The 24,370-nt window shown below is 36.8% G+C and overlaps 1 protein-coding gene across 5 annotated transcripts in view; it reads left to right on the forward strand.

The window, feature by feature from the left end:
- Positions 1-24,370, forward strand: part of LOC131427908 (maternal protein pumilio) — a 325,778-nt gene that overhangs the window by 205,700 nt on the left and 95,708 nt on the right. The gene's annotated exons all lie outside the window — the stretch shown is intronic.

The raw sequence follows: 24,370 nt of genomic DNA on the forward strand, positions 1-24,370 counted from the left end.
CTCGTATTACTTATATTCTCAAAAACAACTAGAAAATTCCGTCAACTTTTTTTCTCAAACGTGAATAAAATCAAAAAATTTCTTTGGGTACAGGGTCCGCCTTGCAACTTTTTTTTTAACATGCAATAAAACACAAACGGTTCATCCGATTTCAAAATTTATTTTTTCATATTAAAGTACAATCCTTCCGGTTAATTGTGGAATATAATTTCATTCAAATGGCCGTCTCGGCTGGCCTTGTAGTACGCCATATGGTTGGTCCAGTTTTTTAGTACATTTTCGATTGTATGCAGCTTTATTTTCGCTATGGCTGCACGAATGTTGTCCTTCAAGGCTTGAATTGTCTCTGGCTTGTCCACATAACACTTATCTTTGACAGCCCCTCAAAGATAATAGTCTAACGGCGACAAATCACAGCTCCGAGGCGGCCAAACGACATCCGAATATCGACTGATAATTCGATCTTCGAAGACTGTCCGCAGAAGATCGATCGTAGCGTTGGTTGTGTGACACGAAGCGCCTTCTTGTTGGAACCAAATGGTGTCCAAGTCTTCCTCTTTAAGTAACGGGAAGAACCAATCGCTAATCATGGCGCGGTAGCGCTCGCCCTTTACTGTGGCGGCGGCTCCTGCCTCATTTTCGAAGAAAAATGGCCCAATGATGCTGCCAGACCAAAATCCGCACCAAACCGTCACTCTCTGAGGATGCATCGGTTTCTCCATGATAATGGAATGGAACGCATTATTTCCACGCGTTCCTCAAGCGTATACACAACCATTTTCGTTCAGCGGAAGGATAAAACTAAGTTTCTGTCAAATCAGAAGTGACATTAAAGTTACCAATGTCGAAATAACCGCTAGTTAAAAAAAATGTTAGATGGCGGACCCTGTATAAACTGCCATAATCTTTTCAATTTCTAAACAGTTACGTTAACTTAATATAGAAGGCAACCCTGCACACTACACAAAACTAAACAAAACACGTTGTGTACTAGGCGGTGGTGTTTTCTTTTTCCGTGCCAGTACGTACCAATGCGTAACGGTTTTGCATCATTTTGTATGACAGTTTGAAAGCGTTGACACTCGTCGCCCTGTAATTTCGGAACCGGAAGTTGGATCTGGATGAAATTGCACAGTATCCTTCAAGACAATAAGAGCTTTAATTTGAATCATGATTCGTGAAAATCGGTTTAACCGTTGCTAAGAAATCGAATTGAGTTCCGGTTTGGGAGCCTTTCTTCACTATTGCCGGTGCTTTCGGAAGCGGAAACCGGTGATTAGTAATTCCAAAATAGATTTATATATTTACTAACTAACAAGGTCGGCCAAATGGATGAATTTATAGTACGTTTTATAAAAATTCGTTCCTCGTTTCGCCATCACTTGTGAAAAAAAAACTCATGAAAATGAAAATTTCTCACTTATTTATCTATTTCATCGGAAGTCGGATCTGGATCAACTCTTCGGGGGCTTTTTGAAGAATTTCAAGATCTTTTATTTGCATCTTAGTTTGTGAAAATTGGTTAAGAAATTTCTGAGAAATATGAGTGCGTATTTTCTCAACGATTTGCACGTATGACCTTGTAATTCCGAGCCGGAAGTCGGATAGAGATAAAAAATCAATAGCAAGCTATGGGACTATCGGTTTAGCCATGTCAGACAAAAGTGACTTGTTTTCATTTTCTTTGTGCATATCACCCTGTAATTCCGGAACCGGAAGTCGGATTGGGATACAATACAATAGCATTCTATGGGACCATAAGGGACCTTTCATTTGAATTTGCCACCTCTGAGAAAATCGATTAACATTATTTGTCACATATACACAGACAAACATACACACACAGACATTCATTCATCTCGGCAAACTGAGTCGAATGGAGTATGACACTCGGCCCTCCGGACCTTCATTCAAAAGTCGGTTTTCACAGTGATTGCATAGCCTTTCTATATGAGAAAGGCAAAAATACTACAAGTCACTAGAGCGTCTTACTACACTATTGAGTTGCTTCCATATGGCCAAATGTGGATTTCTACTGTCAACAACTGGGCGTTTAAAATCAGCGATTGACCAAAAACGTCCAGAATTGACTAACGGAAAAGTGTCATGTTGCATCAGGACAACGTCAGGCCACACACGGTTATAGTTGTTGTTAATGTTGACTTTTTGTTCACGCAAATAATATTTGTACACGCAATTTAAAAAGCGAAAAAAATCTTCAAAATAAAAATATTCCCACTTTGCCCCCGTTTCCCCTATACTAATGAAATCAATTCATATTAGTTTGTCTGAAATTTTGTGTAGAAGACGACTAGTCTTATGAAATCGGTTCAATGGTTGAGACGAAGAATTCTACTTTTTGGTAGTTTTCGTCTGCGTTTCATCAAAGCAAAACAGTTCAAATTGAAGTACAGTAATAATAATAATAATATTTCATTTAAAAAGCGAAATATTTCATTTAAAAAGCGAAAAAAATCTTTAAACCAAAATATCCCCGCTTTGCCCCCTTTCCCTAAACTAATAAAATCAATTCATATTAGTTTGTCTGAAATTTTGTGTAGAAGACGACTAGTCTTATGAAATCGGTTCAATGGTTGAGACGAAGAATTCTACTTTTTGGTAGTTTTCGTCTGCGTTTCATCAAAGCAAAACAGTTCAAATTGATATACAGTTCAACCTAAACCGCCAAGCAATCATAACATTTACTCTACTAGAGTGCATAACTGTTCAATTCTATTGTTGCTTTGTACTGATGAGTCGAAGATGAACTAAACTCAAGATGATTGTGTACTCTTTGTACAATATGATTATTAGGGTGGGGCAAAATATTGATATCAGCTCCACCAAACTTTTCGTGTTCCTTTTGGGTCCCATAAGCATCATGCAAAATTTTAGCTCAATCGGAGAAACTATATTTTCGCGCCCGAGGTTTAAAGTTTGTACGGGTTTAGTATGGAGAAATTCACTTTTAACAAAAAAATCGGCTGAAGATCAACCTATGAACTCTAAAAACCAGTGCATGTGTTATTTTCGTAGGAAATTCAACGAGGAAGAAAACTTTAGAAGACCGCAAAACAACGACGTTTGTAGAAAAAATTATTTAAGGAAAACCGGCACAAGGTCTGAACAATATCTCATTCCTTAATATATCTAGCACCACTGCTGCTAGTGGTGGTAATATGATTTTGCTTTCTTTTATTATGCTATAACGGTAGATTTGAGTTGTTTGATGTCTTCACAAAAGTTTCTCAGCTGAGTATAAAGATTATTTCAAAGTGACAAGCCATGTTTCAAAACTCACTGTTAAGACACGAACTTTTTAATTTGAAAAAATAATTTTTGGAATCTTCTACAACATTTTAGATAAATTCAAATCCAATAACTTTGCCGAATATATAAACTCTATCTCTTATAGTTTAGAAGATATAGATGGTACTATTTTATGCAAAAAAAACACAATTTACATGACTTTTTGTGTCTTTACAGTAAGGTTTGGAGCATGGTTTGTCACTTAAAAATGATCTTCATTCTCTGCTGAGTAAGTATCGTAAAGATATCAAACAACTCGGATCAACCGTTGTAGCAAATTAGAAGGAAGTCACATCTTATTACTTTCACTAGCAGCAGTGGTGCTAGATATATTAAAGAATAAGCCATTGTTCGAACCTTGTGCCGGTTTTCCTTTAATAACTTTTTCTACAAACGTCGGACTGTTTTGCGGTCTTCTAAAGTTTTCTTTCTCGTTAAATTTCCTACGAAAATATCACATGCATTGATTTTTAGAGTTCATAGGTTGATCTCCAGCCGGTTTTTTTTTAGAAGTGAATTTCTCCATACATCTCATACAAACTATAAACCTCGGGCGCGAAAATATAGTTTCTCCGATCGAGCTAAGACTTTGCATGGTGCTTATGGGACCCAAAAGGAAAACGAAAAGTTTGGTGGAACGGAAAAATAAACCTTTTCATCTTTTTCTCATACAACCTTGTCCCACCCTAATGATTATACTTAACCAATTCGGTCACCGACTGGCGAAATATAAAAACATATGAGAAAACTGTTCATGCTATTCAGCTACTCTGAAATTAATCCAAACATGCTTTCATAATTGAATGAAAGATAATATTTCCTCACAAACTTTTTTAAATCAATAAAAGCTGAAACACTTTTTTTGAAAGCCCCGAAAGACCTTCACTCACCCAAACAAGTTTAGTTCAAATATCAAGGACAGCAACGTAATTTATCTACACGGATCTATCTTTCTTCAATTAGCAATGCGCGATTCTGTGTACTTCCGCTGGCTTCTGAAGATTTGTGATAGAACGGCAACCGTCTGCTATGTGGCTGTGGGTGTGTGTGTCAGTGCGCCCGCGCATCAGTGGTAGCATCAATGGGTGGTCTTGCTCGCCACGAAACCATAAATCATAATTCTTGTTAAATTAACCCATAAAAAGCGATTTCTGCGTACTGTTGTTCGAAAATGTTTCACAAACCGTGAAATGAATTGAGATTTTTTTCCTGCGCTCACCACAAGTGGTCCTCGCAGGATTCTGGAGAGAAAAACTTTCGGACGCGTTTCGAAACAGATCTAGACCGTGTCATAATGTTGTTAGAGATTTCCTCGATTGTCTGTTGTTTTCATCCGGTAGCTCGAAAAAAGAGTTATAGTGTTTGTTCGAAGTGAAATTATGAGTAAGCCTTCATTTGTTATTTATCGGTGAGTTTAAGTTTTATTCAAGTTTTAAGTCTACGTTTTTGCCTGTACTCATTTCTTTGTGTTTAAATGTTGACACTCGGTAACCGATAATTTTATTGATGATTTTTGGGGAAGAAATTTTTGGGCTATTAAATCAAAAATCAATTTGGTTTTAAAATCAATCAATTTTCACGTTTTTATGCTTCATTTTCGAATTTTTTAAATCGTTAGAGAAATTATTTTTAACTGTTAGAAAAAATAGTATATCATTTTTCTCTATCTCAAATACAAAAACAAAACGCGCTTGTTTGACCTTCAAGCTTCTCAGATGTCACAGATTTGATTATTGGGACGCATATCAGGTTTTGGATTCGCTCGAAACAAGTGAAGCATTCGTTCTTCAAATACACAGTAGCTTAAAGAAAAACGTAAGAGTTGGTATTAAACTCTGGACAGCCGATAGCTGCAATTTTTTCAAATGTTTCCCTTTGAACAGTGCTCTAGTTACTATTATTTTATGGAGCTCAGGTTTTGGTGTTGATGAAACAACAAACCTTTCTTCAAATACCTTACATCATCTTATAGACCCTCTGTTCGTCTATTTGTATTGATCAAAACAAACGTACCGCTATTGTCTCGGTTATAGAAACAAAGTGCAATAGAATGCAGTGAACAATAAAAAGATTTTCAGAAGAGCAAACCGATTTTTTTGATACAGTATTTTTTGACAAGTAACCATGTGATGAGTAGCAAATTCTTTAAATTGGCTTATAAATGTCTCTAGTTTGCTGATCAAGTTAGTCTAGGGCCAAATAAACTCATATCAGATTCTCATAAAATCAAAATGAAATCAATAGGAATGATAGTCTCATAAAAATAATCAAGTCCGTCTTCCGGTTCTAACATTACAAGGTGATAAGTTTTCAAAATTTCAAACCGTCATAGATAATCGTAAAATATCTTCTAAGTTGTGCTAGAAACTGTATGTCATGTTAGTATACAAACTGTTTCTGGTTATACTGGGCCCGTCATTTATTTTAAACCGCCATTTGAATTGAGTTGCAGAAAATTTTTGAAAATTATTTCCAATCAGGCATAATATTGTTTCAGTTTGTAGTTCATATTATCTGTTAGTTTAATGGTCGTAATTTTACTATACCAGTTTCCAGTTTCGGTTCCGGAAATTCCAGAAATGGTTGAACCTAATTTCATTACCTTGAATTCAAACGTACTAATGAAAAAGGTCTTCAAAATTGATTTCAAAACTTTCTTAGTTTGTAGTATTTTGATCAATTTTGCTGTAATACATAGTAAATAAAAAAGAAAAAGCAAATTTACACAACTAGGTGGATGAAAATAGGTTTTTTTTTCATTTGGATTCACATTCATTTGGATTCGTTTTAATCAATTCGGGTAAATTACAAAATCATACTTCAACTCTAACGTCGCTTATTTTGTAACATTCGATGAACCGGAAGCACAGTCCGGTATTTCGGTTTCTTTACTAATACCAAGATTATTATATTAAACGAATGGAATGGAAGTGTTGGTTTGTCGATTACGTCATTTATACCATTATATCATCGGAACCGAAAATGTTAACCAATTTATCTGCGAATTCGATAAAACAACTAAGAGTTGGTTTTTAAACGAACCTAAGACCATCGGCACCTTTCTCACATGACTCATGTTTTCAATCATATGACTAAGCAATTCTTCAAAAAACTTTTCTTGGAATATTAAATAAGAACAAACAAGAATCATCAAGTCGAATCATCGATTCGATTTTCTGCGATAATTGTCAACTTGCGATCCTCTCTTGGTAAATTCCCCACAGCGTCGATCACTGCAAAACTGTATATATTTTGGTAAAGACCGTAAAATACTCAGAGTTTAAAGTGGTGCGAAGAAAAATTCTCACACGGTTCATGCATTGAGAGGTAGCAAGTTCTTGTAGCTATCAGATTGATGATGGACACTGGTCATGGAAATTCTTCGTTTGTTCTAAATTATTTCCGGAACATGTAGAACTTATTACAACACAATACTTTTTATTTAATTCGGAATTTGCGAAGATCGCTCTAACCGTTTCTAAGAAATTTGAGTGATTTCCGATTTGGAGCACACGAACACTTCGGAACCGGAGACGAAGATCACGTGTACTCAAAATCAATGTATTTGGTCACCAACTAACCAGACCTTAAAGAATTAAAGAATTATACGGATGTTTGAATGTATTTGACACGATTTTCCGTGTCATGTATAAAAACACGCTTCTGAAAATGAAATTTCTATACTTATCAGCCTGAAATTCCGGAACCGGAAGTCGTTTCCGGATGAAATTCGGTAGGGTTATATAGAATCTTTGAACCTAAGCTTATTGAAATTGGATGAATGGTCTCTGAGAAAATCATTCGGAACCGGAAGCTCGATCCGGGTAAAATTCAATAGCAGGCTATAGGACCAAGAGTTTTGTTTGTTTGTTGAATCTCTGTTTGCGAAAATCGGTCCAGCCATCTCCGATAAAGTCGAGTGCATATTTTCGTTACATAAATACACACATATATACTCGACGAACTGAGTCGAATGGTATATGACACTCAGCCCTCCTGGCCTCGGTTTAAAAGTCGGTTTTCACAGTGATTGCATAGCTTTTCTATATAAGAAAGGTGAAAAGGGCATTGGGTCGATTACGTCATTTTTACATATCTATGTGAAACTGTCAGCCATTTTATCTTCGAATTTGATCAATGATCCAATTGTAGCTTTCAAACGAGCCTAAGTTGGTTGAAATCAGTTTAGCCCTCTCCGAGAAAATTAAATGTATTGAAAAATCTTCGAAATTTGCACTCATAGATATTTTTCGATCTTGCCAAGTTGAGTCAAATCTTATATGGCACTAGAAGTCTCCGGGGTTTCGATCATAAGTAGGTTTTTCTAGCAATTCTATATTTTTTGTAGCTATCGCAGGATGTTTTGAAATTATAGAGAAATAAATAGATAGATGAGTTTGTATTTTTTCTAGTGGTACTAGCTAGGATGGCTTTTATCGTATCAAAGAACGCTCACTAGCAACTCTTCACACGATTCAATCAGTGCCATCAAAGAGAGACGGATATCATCGCAGCAACAAAAAACCGGCATGGTTTATTTAACATAGAATAGACATCAGCAAATTTCTCTCGATGGCCTGTCTGAGAATCAAAGGTTAGCACGCTTCTGTGGGGATTTTCTCTGAAGCAACAAACGGTCGCTTATTCTCGTTTCACGATCCGATTCTATACGGGCAATTGATAATTGCGATAGAATCATTTTACTATTGCCGCTTATTCTAACTATGTGAACATAACCTTTGTATAAGTTGTGTCTATGAAAATGTATGGGAATGCTCCACACAAGGATTTTGAAATATTACAACCTAGTATGATCAAGTCGAATCATCGATTCGATTTTCTGCGATACTTGTCAACTTGCGATTCTTTCTTGATGAATTCCACACAGAACCGTTCATTACCAAACTGTAATTTGTTTAAGGGTCGTGAAATACTCAGAGTATGAAGTGGAGAGAAGAAATGTAGAAAAATTCTCTCACGGTTCATGTATTGAGAGACACGAGTTCTTGTAGCATCTTCTACCGGATTGAAAATGTTGTATGCAACATTGATAAATATCGAGCAGCTTCTGTCAAATTTTCGACAATCACCAACACTGGTTACTAGATAATAATAAACAAAATTAGAACTGGAACCCCGCCGATCGTGCACAGTATATCTGTACGGGTTGTTTATTACTTCGGGTTGTTTCTGAGATATGGTTTCCTAACATCCCCTGAATAGCTGAATGGTAAAGCAGTTCCACGAACTATATAATTTTTGCAGTTTCGAAATGCGCTGCTGGAGTATATCTACGGACATCCACATAAAAGTTTCATTTGAACTCCTTCGACACAATGAATATTGAGTGCCTTAGTAAAAACATGGAGTCGAGCATAGCATGATGGGGAAAATGTACACTTTTCACGCAGCCCCCCGGTAGACTTCAATATATCAATTTTTTCCTGACTTCGCACACACAATAAATACAACCCCTAAAAAATCCAAAAATCCGTCTGCTTCACGTCCATGTTTTCAAACACTAATAACCATTAACAATACCATCAAAGATTCAATGGTAACCTCGCCAGCGTGAATTGGGACCAAGTCATGTATTTCTCACTTTGGCGGTGCGGCACCAAGTTTAGGTGAACGAAAGCACTTTCTACCGAGTGCTGCCATTACAGGAGTTTATCACTTTTCGCGATACCATTCATAAAAATTACCCATATTTTTTCCCGTTTCCTACCAGAAAGAAGTATCCTTAGGAACATTATGCCGTGCGTGTCAAGCCGGCATCAGCAACGAGATTCGCGTTTGATAGGAACTTCCGAATCGAAAAAGAACTTGGCCTTCAGCTCTTTGAAAATTTACTACATTTTTGGATATTTGGAGGTTAAACGTTTGAGACATGACTGTAAATAATTTGAGCATTAGTGGCTTATTTTGGATACTTTCCTTTTGGAGAAATTGGTAACGAGTCGATGACTACGTAATTTGGTGTTCGATACACGAAAGCCTAACCTCCCGAAAAAGTAGTGGCAGAGTAAATCATCATTTATTCAATTAGTTCCAATTGCGAGCCCTTTCCTTAAGTAGAGCATCGTTAGCGAAGTCGCATTCTGTGCTGTAGCTGATTCTACTTGCTGCTGACGCGTCAGTCGCTTTTGTTTGTGCCCTTCGTGAGAAAAAATGGCGCCCTTTTGGCTTAGAGAATTGTTTTCAGCACGTTACTCCAGACACTTGGTATCGGATCTATCCCGATACTTGTCAGTGACGAAAATCGAAATTCGATTTTTCGACAAGTATGAGCAATAGATAGAGCGACTCGAATTGATAAAGCGACATAGTTCCATTTTGTGAATTCTAACTAGGTTAAGTGCAGGATTAAGTCAAGTAGTGATTTCATTCGCCATTCGGAAAAATCGCAGACTGTAAAATGCTATATTGCTAGTGTCGCTGTGTTGACAAACAAATAAAAATGGATTGGATGTACAAATATTGAATTCTGAACAGTCGAAAAGGTCATTTTCGAGTGACGTTGATAAATCTAAGAACAGAAATTCAATTAAAGGTAGTACCAAAAATTAAACTGTCTGAATCCTTTTAATCGTTTCTAGAGCTGCCTTACAAACCGACAACCGTTAACTTGTAGTGTTGTCGATGAAATAATAAAAATAAAGTAAAATATCGTTCGAAATCCATGATTAATACACGATGATCAAATGTAATATTTTTTGTTCGAGTATGTGTTTTCGAAACCGAAAAACCGAACGTCAACATTCCGCTAACAGCTACCATCAATCATTTTCTCGATCAGAAACGCCACCGCCATCGTAATGATCCCTCTCAAGCAAAATACACAAAATTGCTGCTGCAGCGGCGGAAAGCTGGTTATGCACTTTCGCCCGCAATCTAGACGGTCAGACCAGACGACGACGAGTCGTGAGCTGGTCGGGAAATATCACACTCGTATTAGTTCATTCGAATAGCGCGTAAAGTTGTAGTATAGGAATGGTCTTTAGATTTGTATAGTTGGCAAATTGATTTTCTATTTTATCATTCCTGCACACAAAAGAAAATTTTCGCGGAGGAGCTCAGGCAATAAATAAACTTAATCATTACCAAGTATCAACCTTGTTGTTTTTGGCATGGTTCCGTAAATTCTAGTTGACAGACCAGATTATAAATATGCGAGGTTCACTTTGTTATGGAGTTTCAGAATGCACTAGGGATACACAATTTACTGCATGTTGCTGCACTTAACAGCGATGTAACTATCTAGTTACGCGATTTGAATTTCACTGCTGCGGTCGTAGTCGAGTGCCGTAAGCGAGGACACGATAGACATCTATAGCAAAGTGCTGTTAAGATAAAATATGTATTTGGCTTAGAATGAAAAAATAAAGTTGATACTTAATTTCTGTAGCCTATCACATTACCTGCGGTTGATTCGAAATACACAGACATTGATGTACATTTAGCGTAACGTCCGTATTTTTTTTTCAAAGTTCTAGTTAAATTTTTCCCACTATACTTTAGATTTTTCAAGCATGATTGCACAGTTTTATGCATATTGAAATTACTTCAACTATCATAGTCTCTAAGCTACAATGTCACGAATGAATTCAACGATGAAAAGTTGAATTTCGTACCGTTCGTCTTTGACTCTTCACCATACAGACGAAAAGTTGAACTTAATTGACACAATTTTCACTGTTCTGATTTGCTTCTAATTATTAGCGCTTTTTACAAAGTTTCGTAATTTACTATGAGTAGCGTTATTCAAAATATTGTCAATAGTTATCCACTAACACATGAATCAATAAGTCCCGAGACTAACAATGGAAACAACATTTTTTTGCAAATTTTTTTTTTATTCATCAACATAATCACCTTTTAGGGTGATACAATGGTTCCAACGTTTTTCCAATTTTTCAATACCATGTTTATAAAAAAATTTATCTTTCGCTTCAAAATAAGCTTCAGTTTCAGCGATGACCTCCTCATTTGAGCCAAATCTTTTTCCCTGGAGCATTTTTTTTAAGATCAGCAAAGAGCCAATAGTCACTGGGGGCTAAATCTGGCGAGTATGGGTGGGAAAGCATATGATATCTGTGTCATCTCAGCAATCTCACGGAGCTTCACTTTACGATCTTTCATTATAATTTTTGTCACTTCACTCACATTTTCCGGTGTAACGGCTTCCACAGGTCTACCCGAGCGTTCCGCGTCATTTGTGTCGGTACGACCACGTTTAAACTCGGCGAACCACCGACAAATTGTTGCTTTTGATGGACAAGCGTCCGGATAACATTTTTCAATCCATTGTTTCGCTTGCACGGTGTTTTTACCCACTAAAAAACAATGTTTTATCAATACACGAAACTCGGTTTTTTTCCATTTTTTAAACAAACTACAAAACGACTTTACTCCAACCTCGATAACTCAGCTGTTTCTGGTCAGATCGACTTAAAATTTTGACCCGTTTCAAGCAAAGGTTAGTACTCTAGAAAGACGTGGTTACTGGTTTACTACGAGCGCCATCTCTGCTTTAGTCTCGGGACTTATTGATCCATGTGTTACTTTTTGTCAACTTTCTTGTAAAGTTTGTATATCACGCTGAAAAAAAATTCTTCATATTCAATGAAAGGATCGATTCATGATTAAATCATCTGGTAGTTTTCGATGTGCTTATCTGACAATCCATGCGCAAAGATTCGGGACAAATGATAATCGGATGAGACAATTCCCGTTGAATAAGGTGGGTGAGACAGAACTTCCTGCAATGCTCTGTTCAAACGTCGTCTGTATACGTCACCAGTGATAGTTTAACTCATAATAAACAACGCCCAGTTGAACTCAGAACTACTGCAGAAAATAACATGTTTTAACGATAGTAATATGAAGTTAAAACCACACTGTTCACACTAGGATTACGTTATACGCATTACATATTAATTGTCATTGAGTTTGTTTAGGAACAAAATGCAAAAATGCCTACGTCGCAGAAATTATGCACTTGTGTTGCATTTTCATTTTCATTTAACTATTCAGTGCTTCGAGTTTCTAATTTGTACTGGTGTTCATTTCGTGATCGGAAATAAAAAAAAAAGGAAAAAGTACGTCGACAACATTCAGAAAATTAGAAAAAGCCAGGTACTTTTCCTAGCTATGGATGATGTTACCGTTTTACTCTAATTGCCAACGTTTCAAAGGTTTGTTGCTTCAAAACGTTGGCCATTTAAGTGAAATAAATATTTTTTCAACAAATTACCAAAAAAGTCATCTTTTAATACACAAAACAGAAATCGTTGTACCAGTTTCCAGTTTTGTTTTATTATGATTACACGACTACTTGGATGGAAAACTGCTGTTGTCGAACAGTTTGTTAATTGATATAGTCGAAAAATTACGGAAAATGCTAGTAGGGTTGTGCTTGACTGACAATTCTAGCATGTTATTTAGGGAAGACATGTTTTAATGTGACGTTTCTGTATATGGAAGCGGTTCAATGCTTAAGTCACTGGTCTTGAATCAGAAGAAAAGCACATATCTCGTAATAACTTGGGGAACGTGCCAGTTGAGTCAATTAGTTCTGATTCCTGAGGCACTGGTCTTACAAGCCAGTAGTCGTATGCTCGGAACCTGGAAGGATTCTTAGTGTCAGTAGGATCATAGCACTAGTCAAACAAAGATTCTGTACGCTAGGACTCGATCGCGAAGTCTGTTTTTAGCATTAGTATTAGAGGTCTCGCGTGTGTTGCTACTCCGTTGATGATTAGAACCAATTAATCTTGGAAAATTTTTTTTTTCTTGGGAATAGCTCGTAGTTTCACATTGTGTAAACATCCCTGCATGCTGATCAATACCGACGCCGGCCACGTCCGAATGCGTTGGGAAGGAAGGATTGTTTGTTCAATGCATGTTGCTACTAGAAACCCAGAAATCCTCTGCATTGCCACATGCATCACAGGGAGGGGTTGTTTGGTAGTAAATTTTCGAATCATATTATCATGTGTTTATTGCTGTGGGTAGCCGGCTACCGAGAATATGTTTTTGGTATTAATATGTGATTCCTACTAAAATACGAAATTCCTTCCGAATGTCGTAAATCTCTGTACAGCCGGCTGTTGGGAGGTTCGCTATCAACACATATAGTTAATTAATCGTGTTCTGTTTTTTTTTTTAAATACACAGCCGTATTAGTAGCAAGATTTCACTCGATCACCATCAATCGAACAACATCACTCCCTAATGAAAATAATAAAATACAAAGTGCATTCCAATGAATCTAAACTATGTTTACATCCTAATTAAGCACGATCGCAAGAAATATCGGCTCGGTTATAAACTTCACGCGCGCGTCCTATATTTAGTGTTTACCCAGAAGAAAATGGATCCATTGATCAAACGTTCCCCGAATAATCGACGGAGTTTATGCTAACCCGATTTTTAGCAAGGAGAATCATAAGAAGTCAATGTAAATGAGAAAAAAAAAAGAATTATCTCTTAGGAACGATCTCACCAGTATCCTGTTCCTACATTTCGCATTGCTGTAAACATCGCGAGATGTCACCACACCACTACAGAAAAAATAAAATAAACACTCGCGGATGAGTTTTCCGCGGACCAACTTTAGATTTTCAGCTTGAATCAAACAATTGATTTGTAAATTATCACGCATTTCTTATAAATCTGATAACGCCAACAATGATATGCAGATGGTGCTTCGATCGGTTGACGTCGTTTAATTTTGGGGTGATGAATTCGTAGTTTCCGTCTCTTGAACATTTCTTAGTATTGCGAATCTGTTATACCCCGGTAACTAATAAGCACAAACTAATACTGCATTATGACAACAAATAATCGCTAATTGGCACTTCAAGCGCACTTGAGACTGAATTAAGGCCGACTTTTGGCAAAATATACGGCTATTCATGGATAATGCTTATTTATGGCTGATGTGCATTCTGAGAGCTGAATTCTGATTGATTCACAACAGATGAGCTTTCAGATGGCAGATATAGAGCTATACACATTTTTGGTTCTCATAAAAGGCTATTTCAATGCCATTATTAGTGCTTACTGGTTACCTGAGTATTCAATAAATAAAACTTTCAACTAATCAATACACACTTGCCACAGCTGCACATTCACTCGAAATAACCTTTTCGACCAATTGCTTTACTATAAGTTGTTTGATACACATTGAAATTAGACGTTTTAAGGGCAACACGCAGACACCGCATCGTACTCCCAGTGATGCCAACACTCGAACGTACTATGACTCGTTCGCGAAGTTTGTTGAACCAGAAAGACCAAATTCCTCAAAAGGAATATAATGCCAAGACCTTGCCTTTTAGCGGCCATATAAAGTTATACATGTGCGGTTGATCTTCATCTGCAAAGATTGTGATTATAAAACGACAAAATGTTAAAATGCTTACCGAAATAATTTATCTGACAGGCGATCCGCAACTGCGGAATACAAAGTTGTATTATTATTTGACATCAGACTTCAACAAAAATCAACACGTTCTTCTACATCTTACTAATTCGAATAGGAATAAATAGATAGAGTTAATTGAGGATTCTAAAAGTTTTATATATTTCAGTACCGTTCAACCGTCGGAGTTTCATTTGGTGGTTTTTGTACAATGAAACTTAAAAAAAATATCACTGGATCTAGTTGTTATCCATTCCCTTGAGTGAAAGGCACTCTGATCGCTAGTATATAATATGAATGATCAAATTCACACCGCTGAATCTGATTTTCATATGTTACATACCGAACTTGCGCGACGAAATAAATCAAAGTCAGTGTAATGATTTATGGGATTTATGGGACCTAAATATGAGATTCAAGACGTTTTTGGAATGGTTTTTTGCTCGATACAAGATTTGAGAGTTAATTCGAAATGATTGAAAAGAAAAATAGTTTTCCTTGCAAACGTACTCCAGATAACTACTTTCGTATAGCTGGAAAAAATTGTTTGATGATTTGCTTATTAATTTACACGCTCGTAAAAATCAAAATTTCCCTCGAGTATTCCATTCACCCCTGCCTTGTGGCATATCATTCTATATTCATTCATCTCTCCATCCATGATCCGATAGAATCGTCAGACATGACACCGGACTCGACATACGTCAGAAAAACTTGCACACGAGGCAAGGGTTGAACGCAAAACACAGCTCAGTATCAATAATAAACAAGTCGAAAGCAAAAGCGAGCGAGATTGAGTTGAAACAACACTGGTGGAGCATGATTCTCCCGGAATTGTACTCGGAGGGCACATCTTTCACGTATTCGGTTTGGGGGAAATGTTTGGTCAAGAATGCTGCAACTATTTCGGTGATATAAGGACACGCAATAGGAGTGACCGAGCGAGTGCGTCAGTTCACCAAGATGTGCTACGATGGAAAGGCATTGCGTTCGGCATCGAACGGGAGAAGTCAATTTCACCCACATGTCGGCAAGAAAGAAAGATCCAAAGAAGAGGAGGTTGGTTAGCAGTCGAATCTAACTCAGCCGAAAACCAACCATCCATCAGTTCATCATTTGTGAGAGTACAGTCATTTTCCTGCTCCATACGACAACCGTCTCAACCACCAGCAGTCTGTCTGTATGATCATCATCATGTCTGTCGAAATTTAGAATGAAGAAAAACACTGCGTCCTGTCTCCCCTGTAATCACCAATCCCATCTCTCTCTGCGCTGGCCACTCCTGACCCGCCAACCGGTAAAAGATACTAACACTATGCATAAACTGATTTTCACCTTTTTGAACGCCCCGCAACTTTTTGGGTTTTGGGAACCTCAGCACGGTGGCCGTACAAGCGTTAGTGTACGTGGAAAATATTTTTTTGTTTCGGTATGGATTTTGTTGCTTTAAAAATAAATGACTGCGTCAAACGATGATGTCCACGAGTTACTAACTGATGTCAAGAAAAAAAAGAAAAATCATGCTATAGTGAATGTAGAGGTGAATGGAGTTCTCTAGCGCACATTTACTCTGACACTACTTGGGTTTGAAAGCAGTTCTCACGGTATATTAATTTTTATGCTTAATAAGCCGCGCTGAAGCATTTTGAACTAGGTTTTGATTTGTGGATTCATCGTGCTATTAAACGTCTCATCAAATACACACCATCGGTTGATGTGGGAATGAATTACTGCTCGTTAGTTTTGGGTGGCAGTTCCGTTAGGAGGAGGAAGGTTTTGGCAACGTTTATTTGTGTGTTGTTGCAGGAAAAGAAAAAAGAAATCTTTTGTTTTTGCTCGCGAATAATAAACGAATCCAAAACCATAAGCCTACTTAAGAGGAGGTAAATATAAGTAGTAAAAGCGGATCAAACAGGTTGTAACCTTATTGGATCGAGAGCCAAATTGATGTTGATCGTAAAATTTTAAGATTTATTCCTTTCACTCGTTCCGGTTTAGACTCGACTGTCCACGATTCGCTGTTGGTAAGGGTTGTAAAAAAACGGTTTAAGCGGAAAATGGAACGAATCAGTGAGCGGATGGCGAAGTGAATTCACGAAAAACTGAAGTGTTTTTGAGATTCTTGTTCTCATTTTAATTGCCAAAGATTGCATTAAAAAAAATGACACTAAAAACGAATCAGTCCATCATCACGTCTTAAATTTACCAACATTAATTCCATCACGAGCATCTCACAACTTTCCTGAAATCTATCAGAAACCAGGCCATAGTCCCTTATACTTATACGAATCAAGAAAAACTGGAATATATTGTAGCTAGAGGAAATACAGGAAGAAACCGTACACAGTGAGAAAAAAATCGTGTAAATTTACGTCTTTATAGATGCACATAGAAGGAGCGTCGTAATTCACTTAAATTTACATTTTAAAGCATGTTAAGTTTACACGTTAATAGATGTTAAGTTTACACGTTAATAGATGTAATAATGTGTCATCACCGAAGAAATTACGGCATGCTTGAAATGTAAATTTCAAAGTGTAAAGTGTAGCCACGATTAAAAATCATGAAATCAATCGTTAAAAGTCATGATTTCATGACATGAAATCACGACTCTTATTCATAAATTTAACTTTGAGGAATTTTTATTCAATAAATAGTATTTTATTTTGTGTTTTCTAATTTACCGACTGATAGAAAATTGACATCATGCAATACCAGATTAATGTTTTTTATAATGACTGATTTTATTGTTTTAATTGTTTATTTTACGTTTCGTCATCGACTCGTAAGTGCATAGCATTTCATGTTCAACTACTACGCCACTCAGCAGTTCAACATAAACCGCTAAACAGACGTAAAGTTATCTATACTTGAGTTTATTTTCTTTCACTGATATAACAATCTATCTTCTGGTTGGATTATTCTAATTATTTTGTTGATCTCTACTAGTTAATTTTATTTATATCAAAGATTAAAGAATCAGTTCGGTTTTACATCTCATCCAAGTCAGTCGAAAAAACAAAACCGCTTACGTTCGGGACAGAAGAAACCAAGTACAGTATTGTGTAGTGAACAATAGAACGACCTCGAAATGAGTGAACCAAACGAACAAAAGCTACCGCCGACACGAAAGAATACAATTGTTGTTGACTTCAGGCAGTGCAAAATTCGACCTTAGATACGAGAACTTGAAGGTTTGCTTAAGGAGCAAATGCATCTTGACATTAAACGTGTGCATTTACTTCAATGCAATAAGACGAATGATGTTGTTTACATCCAGTTTTATAAAGAGTTGGATGCAATTCAATTCGCAAAAGACAATAACAATGTTCACTATGTGGAGCACGAGAACATTAAGTGCAACATTCCAGTATTTATGAATGATAGTGCTATAGAAGTGCGTGTGCATGATCTTCACTCAAGCGTCACCGATTCTTATATTCGCAAAACTATGTCCCAATACGGACAGATTCTCTCTATCGAAAAAGAAAAGTGGAAGAATTTTTCCCCGGTATTCTAAATGGCGTACGTTTATTACGCATACACTTGAAGAGGCCTATACCATCTTATGTGATTTTCGGTCAAGATACAAGAATTCCGTGCAAATCACTTGTTACCTATGACAATCAGATGGCCACATGTCAATATTGCCAAAAAGCTGTTCACTACGGTAAGCCATGTGATAAACTGGACAAGGAGACAACTACCCCAAGCAACTCCAGTACACCTGTGACAGCCGCAACGAAACCATCACTATCCTCTATAGAACAAAGTACACCGGCTGCAGTTAATAACTCACCCTCCAACCAACTAGCAATTGCAGCCAATGTACAACAAGGTGCATCTACAGCAACTAGCAACGAAAAGAAGACGGAAATCGACAACAATACCATCGATGCGGCAATGGAGGACGAGACGAACCACGAACGAAGTGCCCCTCAATCTTCGCAGGAGGGAAATGGAAGCTCCTCTCCCCCTAGAAAAAGGGTGACAACGAGATCCAACTCAAAAAAAAATTATTTAAAATATCGACTCAATCGGCCACGTAAAGTTTGTACGCAAATAGGCCTGAATAAAAAAAATATCTTTTAAATAAAAAAAGAGAAGAAACTACTCAAATAGAAAACATTTGAAATGTTAAAACAAACATAATTATTTGACAGCTTACAATCAGAAAAATTAAAATATTTTACACAAGAGTCGATCATGATTTTTAATGGATTCTTAAATATCTGTGCAAAAAGAGCAAAAGAATACAGTCTGCAATAAACGATATAAAAACTTTTTTAATTGTTACCTAGTTCAACGTGCTTCAAGAGTTCTTCTGTATTTTAATGCTTAGTGTGAGACTTAAAAATGCGCTCATCATGTGATCCCATTTAATATTTGGGCCTTTTTCATATCTAGACACAGCACATGAATTGCACAGAAGATCATCACAAATCTGAACATAAATACGCCTGCTCATCAGTGTAAGATACGTTACTCTTAAATTTCTTTCAAATTGTCAACATAGTTCGTGATATTAGTACTATTATTCTCGGTGTATTTTCGTAACATGACAATCCACTATTTTCCCAAAAGCACGACTCATTTGTTCTCACTTCCTGAAGCGGAGTTAATTGGGTTGGAATATTATCGACCAATATATGCCGAATCATGTTAACGTTCGGTACGTCAGTTAAGACATTGTACAGACAAGTGTTCTTGGGTTCGATTTACTCTTTAGTGTGTTGCTTTTCAGGTACCATTCCGACAGTACGAAATTTATTTTTTATTTTATATATATATATATATATATATATATATATATATATATATATATATATATATATATATATATATATATATATATATATATATATATATTCGTTTCGATTATAGAGGTTTTCAACTTAAAGTCATTCGCCTCTTCGGTCCAGAAAATTTTTCTGACTCTATGTGCGGGGTTGGGAATTGAACCCAAGCGGGCTGCGTAAAAGGTATCGACTTACCCAATACACTACACCCGTCTCCGTTGTCTAATAATGTTGAAGATGCCGGAATAGGCGTGTTCGGCGCCCACAAAGTGCCGCACGATGTCCCACCGCGTCGGTGGGGTGCCGTTCTTTGAACGCGCACACTTCTGCACGAAGTTGCTTCACTGTATTTGCCATCGCAACTAGAGTTCAACTGATAGAGCTGTCCAGTTTTGTCTGTTGATTCATGGGTTACTATGATTGATGCTGCATGGGTAGTTTCGTCAGTGCGGGTGGAAATGTTTTTTTAAAGGCAAACGTTAGTTTCGAACCAATGCAGTAATGAAAAGAATAAATATTTTTGTTTCTATATTTTCCGTTCAAAGATGGAGTGCAATTCAGTATAATACACTTTGGTTTCATCGTAAATTTAATGACCACTTATTAACAAAATGAAGTCATACGTTAGATAACGGTTTTCTTTTGGGGTTTAAATTTTCTTATATCGAAACGAAGTCCTCATCTTTTTTGGTAAATAATCATACAAAGCCGTGAATATTATGCCCATGCCTTGCCTTCGTTCAAACCCGAAAAGTATCAAAAAGTTGAAATACATTATAGAAATTTTTCCAACCACTGAATTCATCCATCAGACAGCGAAAACTTCCGCAAACACGGTAGCTTCCGAACGGAAGCAATCCTTGATTCCCCAGTTGGGTTTAAGTTGTTGGATTCTATTCCACTTGAATGAGCCCTTTTTCAGATCCTTGCCCGTTAGGCATTCATCCAACGACCCAACTGGTGCCTAACTAGAGGTGATTGTTTCGGCAACCCGAAAAAGAGAAGGAAAACTGGTTTTCTACCTTCGTCACTGTTTTGTTCACTACCGCAAAAATTCGTAACGCTGGGGATGACGGCGGCGACGGCAGTGTCGAGGGAGGAACAGTGGATGGGATTTTTCGAATTGCCAATGTGAACCTTTCACGAAAATTTGCACAGTAATTTCGCCCTTTGTGTACCATCTCTCGGTGGGTGACTCTTTTTTCCGCTGTCGTTCGCAGTTTGTTGCTAAGATTCTTTAAAACTTTTTTATTCCAGCAGACATTATGGTACTACGAAAATAGCAAAACAGGAAGAAAAATGAATAGATAACTTCCTCATTCTTTAACATTACTGTTGATGCTATCTTTTTCCAGAGTCTAGTCCTGAATACTGATAGCTCTGAACGTTTTCGAAGCATGTTAATTTGAAGTGGATATTGGCTATGCTTGTTCAAATTTATTCCTTACGTTTAGTATTAAATTCTCTAACTCGAGTGTGCTCATTGTATTGCCATGACTACAATGCATGACATAATTGTTGTAAACTCTAGGTCAATAACGATAAAGTGATTTATGACATTGTGCTCAAATACGACCCACTCCGGTATAGTTTCAACCCAAAGAGTCTCAACATGACTTTTTGTTTCGCAACGCGATGCTTGCTACTATGTATACTCGAATTTGTTTGCATATTAATACGATTGAATGGAACTTTGCTTCTACAACACAAATAACAGGAGCAACACAAAGTCCTAAACCAGTCCAAAATGGGAAAACTCTTATCACATTACATTTAATTTTTAACATCCGGGTATTTTAAATAAAAACAAAAATAACGTGTTTAAAATCCATGTATCAAAACCGAGTAGCAGGTAATGCTTACCGTTTTGGCATTGTTTAAATTTCAATTGCCTCTCATTTGGCATCCTTGAAAGGATGGAGGTCTGGTAATAGATTTAGCGATTTTGTTTGATTCATTATTATGATATATATTCCTTTATTCTATTGAGACAGATCTAAAATGGCTTTAACAGGGTGAATATTTCGATAATTTAACAGTATTAAAGATTTTCGTAGTTTCTAGAGAGTTAGTGTAGAAAAATAAGTTCGCTTAAAAATTGAAAAGATGTTTTCTTCGATTGGTTGTATGAACATGCCGGATAAGAAATATATTTTGAGCAGCTTTTATGGTAAATATTTTATCTGGTTGCAATACTAAAATTTTACTTGAATTTGAATTTATAAAAATTTTATATAAGCTTATTTGATCATAAACTATCATAATCGGAAAACTAGAAAAATTTATTATCCAATTCAAAGAATTCTCCACATTGTAACTTATGAAAAAAAGTCTTGAAATTAACACTAAGCTTCCTGTATTTGTGGAACCGACAGTTGGATCTGAATGAAATTCAGGCATTTCATAAGAAATCTGAAGAAAAAAAACAAAGAAACAAACTACTTTACTGACAACATAAACTGCTTAGCCGAAGACGAAACGTATAAACAAGAAATATATTATCCACTTGAGACAAAACCGATACCCATGCATTACCGAAACTCCTAAGCAACTACTATCTGTTGACGATCAGAAAGCCGTCACTAAGTTTCGTTTCGTTCGGCACTTCAGTAAAGACATGGCACTTTTGTGCAAAAAGTATTTTGCAAATTGCATTTATTTTAGTTCTGCTTTGTGGTTTATGTGGTCTTTAGCAGATCAACGGTGATTGCACTGATTAACCGATGGCAAAACGTAAAAAATAAGAAACACTTTTGTGCAACTTAGCAAAAAAAAAAAACAAATACTTATCCAGTGTCAAATCTCCTAATTAAATTAAGAAAGAATTTTACCTGTTAATAAAAATTTGCAAAATTTCAGTTGGACGATTCTAAATTTCAAAAACGGGTTTGAACCATTGTTGCACATATTCTTCATGTAACTAATTCATTCATCCATCTTCGATGCGAATATACTTCTATTACTCACGCCCGTCTCGAACAACGTTGAACTATTCACTGCACGAAAGAGAGAAGGGTGAAAATGAATGTGCAATAATCGTAGAGATCCCGGATCTACTAATACATTCTTCGCTGCTGGTATACATCGTACATGTTCGTTTTATACATTCGTTTGTCATTCGCTCATTTACTTTACTCTTCGAATTGGTTCGAATAGCGTGACTGCGATGCTCGTTTGATACCATTCTTCGCGAAGCATTCTTCATCTAATAAATTCATCATATCTCATGAGGTAGCAACAATGCAAGAGTGCTGGGATATGGTTCATCACACACACACATAAAACTATGGCACTAATACAGAAGAAATCGTCTTAACTTGCTTGTTTCAAAGACAGCACAAACGATTATCGCGAATTAGGTTTTGACGATGATCGCTGCATGAATATTCGTTCCACATTGGAGTTAAAGTCATTCGGGGATATGTTCAATGCGAATAGCAACTGCAAGGAATGCGAGCAACAAAGCAGCGTCGGCTTCGTTCGCACGGACAAGTCCGAATTGCAGAGCGATTATCGAACAAAGAAGAACGGAAGCGAACGATGATCATTGGCGTTCGTTGCATTTTTGATATTCAAGCAACATTGGTTTGAACACCAACATCAATGTCAATAAAGACAATTGTATGATTCGGCGAAATGACCCTTTGGAATGGCGTTAGGTAAACGGCGTTTATTGGCGAAATATTTCGAAATGGAAAAGCAAAGCCTTGGTATTACATTCCTGTAGTGGAATTTGACCTTCTGTTTCAACAGACTTCGCAGCCGATTCAGAGTGTACAGAACCAGTGCATGGCTGGTGCTACGATTCTACTGACACTACGAATCCTTCCAGGTCGGGGCTCGAACATACGACAACGCCCTATGCATTGAACCGCCAACCCGGGACAAATTTTCGAATTTCGAAATGGAACACATATTGATTACACATTAAACTGATTTTCAAAAACTAAGAATCGAATGGAATTTATGGATTCATGGTCTGTTTTTGAATATTTTCTGATTCGAATTCTTGTATTCCGAGTTATTGGGTTTTACCTTTTTCATAAAGAAAGGCTATGAAATCACTGTGAAACCAAACTTTTGAACCAAGAACTGATGGCCGAGTGTCGAATACGACATTAGAATCAGTTTGTCAAGATCAGTATATAGCTGTGAGTACGTGTTCGTGACAAATATTGACACTCAATTTTCTCGGAAATGGCTGAAAAGATTTTTAGAAATTTAGATTTAAATGAAAGGTTTTATGGTTCCAAAGCTCCGACTTCCGGATCCGGAATTACAGGTTGATGCAAGTTAAAACATCAAATAACTCACTTTCTTCGGTGATGGCTCAATCTATTTTCATCATCTCAGATTTAACAGAAATTATCTATGATAATTGATGTATAACTTTCTGTATAGAATTTCCACGAAAGATAGTTGACTTTATTAATTATTTATACCGTTAAGCGACAATAGACTTTGCGAGGCGGTTACCGGTTTATATGCAAGAGATCGTGAGTGATCAATTTATATATTATATGGCTATGTCACATTAATCAAGCCACAATGTTTTCAATCAGGCAATTTTTTCGACGAAATGGTATACTACCTAGGGTTGCCACCTTGCATCCTTCGCCCGGCAGAAACATTATTTGGAGTAAAAGTTCCTGCATCTCGGCATTTAAAATCATACATAAAACCTGATGCGAGAGACGTGTCTGAGTACTAGCTTTACCTTATTTTGCTCACATTGCTTGGGGTATATGTATTACTATGAATCTAATTAACGGAATCTCAACGAGGCATGGGGTATGCGCATTGTTTTGTCTAAGTGATCTAATTCTTTGTTTAA

This window comes from Malaya genurostris, chromosome 2, assembly GCF_030247185.1.
Source record: "Malaya genurostris strain Urasoe2022 chromosome 2, Malgen_1.1, whole genome shotgun sequence".
NCBI classification, from domain to species: domain Eukaryota; kingdom Metazoa; phylum Arthropoda; class Insecta; order Diptera; family Culicidae; genus Malaya; species Malaya genurostris.